Source organism: Arachis stenosperma, chromosome 4, assembly GCF_014773155.1.
Source record: "Arachis stenosperma cultivar V10309 chromosome 4, arast.V10309.gnm1.PFL2, whole genome shotgun sequence".
Lineage (NCBI taxonomy): Eukaryota > Viridiplantae > Streptophyta > Magnoliopsida > Fabales > Fabaceae > Arachis > Arachis stenosperma.
The window spans coordinates 97039551-97043260 of NC_080380.1; the positions used below are offsets into that span (position 1 = coordinate 97039551).

The window sequence follows — 3710 nt, forward strand, 5'->3', positions numbered from 1 at the left end:
ATCCCGAAAGTAAACCTTGTCTGTGGTATTCCGAGTAGGATCTGGGAAAGATGACTGCGACGAGCTTCAAACTCACGAATGTTGGACGCAGTGACAGTGTGCAAAAGGATTGAGAGATCTTATTCTGACACAAGTGAGAATTGACAGATGATTAGCCGTGCGGTAGTTGTGCCTAGTATTTTTCATCCGAGACAAGAAATTTGACAGTTGATTAGCCGTACAGAAATCGTAGCTGGACCATTTTCACTGAAAGAATCATACAGCTTGCCATGGAAGGGAGCACGCATGATTGGATGAAGACAATAGGAAAAAAGAGGTTCAGAAGCAACAAAGCATCTCCAAATGCTTATCTGAAATTCGCATCAATGAATTACATAAGTATCTTTATTTTAATTTGCGTTTTATTTCAATTATCAAAACTCATAACCAATTGAATCCGCCTGACTAACATTTACATGATGATCATAGCTTTCTTCAAGCCGGCAATCTCCGTGGGATCGACCTTTACTCGCGTAAGGTTTTTTTACTTGGACGACCCAGTGTACTTGCTGGTTAGTTGTACCGGAGTTGTAAAAAGTGTGATGACAATTCCGTGCACCAAGTTTTTGGCACCATTGCCGGGGATTGTTCAAGTTTGAACAACTGACGGTTCATCTTGTTGCTTAGATTAGGTAACCTTCTTTCTTGTTTCAACCTTTTTTTTTTTCAAAAAGTTTTTGAAAAAAAAATTTAATAAAATCATAAAACCAAAAAATTTTTGTGTTTCTTGTTTGAGTCTTGTGTCAAATTTTAAGTTTGGTGTCAACTGCATATTTTTAAAGTTTCTTAAAATTTTCTAAAATTCATGCATTATGTTCTTCATGATCTTCAAGTTGTTCTTGATGATTTTCCTTGTTTGATCTTTAATTTTTCTTGTTTTGTGTCTTTTCTTATTTTTCTTGTGCATTTTCGAATTGTTAGTGCCCCTAATACAAAAGTTCTTAAGTTTGGTGTCTTGAATGTCTTTCTTTTCTTAAAAATTTTCAAAAATATGTTCTTGATGTTCATCATGATCTTCAAAGTGTTCTTGGTGTTCATCCTGACATTCAAAGTGTTCTTGCATGCACTACTTGTTTTGATCTTAAAATTTTATGTTTTGTTTTATTTTGTTGTTTTTCTCTCTTCTCATTAAAAATTTAAAAATAAAAAATATATATCTTTTCAAGTAAATAATACAGAGAAGTGAAGGTTCAGAACATAAAGCAGAGGAATCACAGAAAAAAAGAGCTCATTGGCGTTAAAACGCCAGTAAAGAGGCACTTTGGGCGTTAAATGCCAGAATGGCTATCATTCTGGGCGTTTAACGCCAGTAAAGGTATCATTCTGGGCGTTAAACGCCAGAATGGGCAGCACTCTGGGCGTTTAACGCCAGAAATGGAAGCATTCTGGGCGTTCAGAAAAATGCCCAGTAAAGAAGGATTCCTAGCGTTTAACGCCAGCCAGGGTATCTGGCTGGGCGTTAAATGCCCAAAGAGGCAGTCAAGTGGGCATTAAATGCTAGAATGGATAGCATTCTGGGCGTTTAACGCCAGGATGACACAAGGGAGGTAATTTCGTTTCCAATTCAAATTTTTTTTTCAATTTTTCATGTTTTAATTCATAACTTTTTGCATCAAACATTTTTTAAACGTTCATCTTTCAATTTTTTTTAATGTTTTCGAAAATTTTAAAACTAAATTTTCAAAATCTTTTTCTTAATTTTATTTCATATTTTCGAAAATCCTTGCTAACAATTAATGTTTTGATTCAAAAATTTCAAGTTTGTTACTTTCTTGTTGAAAAAGGTTCAATCTTTAAATTCTAGAATCATATCTTTTAGTTTCTTGTTAGTCAAGTCATCAACTTTAATTTTAAAAATCAAATCTTTTTAATTTCTCTCTCAACTCTTTTTTAAAATAAATTTCAATCATATCTTTTTAAAAATTTTAATTTCAAAATCTTTTTCTAACTTCTTATCTTTTCAAAATTTTATTTTCAAATCTTTTTTTTTTCAATTAACTACTTGACTTGTTTGTTTTAATTTTAAAAAGTTTACTATTTATTATCTTTTTCAAAACCAACTAACTAGTTTTCCACTTCTAATTTTCGAAAATCACTAACAATTTTTTTAATCTTTTTAAGTAACTAATTGTTTTAGTTTTCAATTTTCTTCTATTTCTTTTTCAAATTTTCGAAACCACCTTAATTAATTAAATAAAAATAAAAATATTTTTCTTTTCCCTCTTTTAAAATTCGAATACTCCCTCTCTCATCTCTTTCTATTTATTTGCTAACACTTCTCTTCTACTCATAATTCGAACCCCTCTCTCTTCTCTCTGTTCAAATTACTCATCTCCTCTTTCTTCTATTCTTCTATGCTCCTATTCTTCTTTTCTTCTGACACATAAAAGAATCTCTATATTGTGACATAGAGGATTCTACTACTCCCTTTGTTCTCTTCTTTTTCATATGAGTAGGAACAAGGATAAGGACATTCGTGTTGAAGCTAATCCTGAACCTAAAAAGACTCTGAAGAGGAAGCTAAGAGAAGTTAAAGCACAACACTCCGGAGAAAACCTTACAGAAAATCTCGAAAAAGAAGTAGACATGGATGCCGAACCCAACAACAATGCTAGAGATGCAAGGAAGATGCTTGGTGACTACACTGCACCAACTTTCAACTTCTATGGAAGAAGCATCTCAATTCCTGCCATGGGAGCAAACAACTTTGAGTTTAAGCCTCAGTTAGTTTCTCTAATGCAGCAGAATTGCAAGTTTCATGGACTTCCATCGGAAGATCCTCATCAGTTCTTAGCTGAATTCTTACAGATCTGTGATACTGTTAAGACCAATGGGGTTGATCCCGAGGTCTACAGAATTATGCTTTTCCCTTTTGCTGTAAGAGACAGAGCTAGGATATGGTTGGACTCACAACCTAGAGAAAGCCTGAACTCTTGGGATAAGTTGGTCACTTCTTTCTTGGCCAAATTCTTTCCACCTCAAAAGTTGTACAAGCTTAGAGTAGACATCCAAACCTTCAGACAGAAAGAAGGTGAATCCATCTATGAAGCTTGGGAAAGATACAAGCAATTGATCAGAAGGTGTCCTTCTGACATGCTTTCAGAATGGAGCATCTTGGATATATTCTATGATGGTCTGTCTGAATTATCCAAGATGTCATTGGATCACTCTTCTGGTGGATCTCTTCATATGAAGAGAACCCCTGCAGAAGCTCAGGAACTCATTGAGGTGGTTGCAAATAACCAGTTCATGTACACTTCTGAAAGAAATCCTGTGAGTAATGGGATGACTCAGAAGAAAAGAATTCTTGAGATTGATACTCTGAATGCCATATTGGCTCAGAATAAGATATTGACTCAGCAAGTCAATATGATTACTCAGAATCTGACTGGATTGCAAGCTGCATCCAGCAGTACTAAAGAAGCCTCCTTGAAGGAGAAGCTTATGACCCTGAGAATCCTGCAATGGAAGAGGTGAATTACATGGAAAAAACCTATGGAAACACCTATAATCCTTTATGGAAGAATCATCCAAATTTCTCATGGAAGGATTAATAGAAGCCTCAACAAGGCTTTAATAACAATAATGGTGGGAGAAAATAGGTTCGGCAATAGCAAGCCATTTCCATCATCTTCTCAGCAACAGACAGAAAATTCTAAACAGAGCTGCTC

General features: G+C 34.7%; 1 non-coding gene across 1 annotated transcript; it reads right to left on the minus strand.

Moving 5' to 3' along the window:
* Window positions 1–3030: 3030 nt before the first annotated feature.
* On the minus strand, window positions 3031–3138 carry LOC130978710 (small nucleolar RNA R71). Its single transcript, XR_009086328.1, has one exon. It is a non-coding gene; the product is annotated as a small nucleolar RNA R71 (small nucleolar RNA).
* Window positions 3139–3710: the final 572 nt, after the last annotated feature.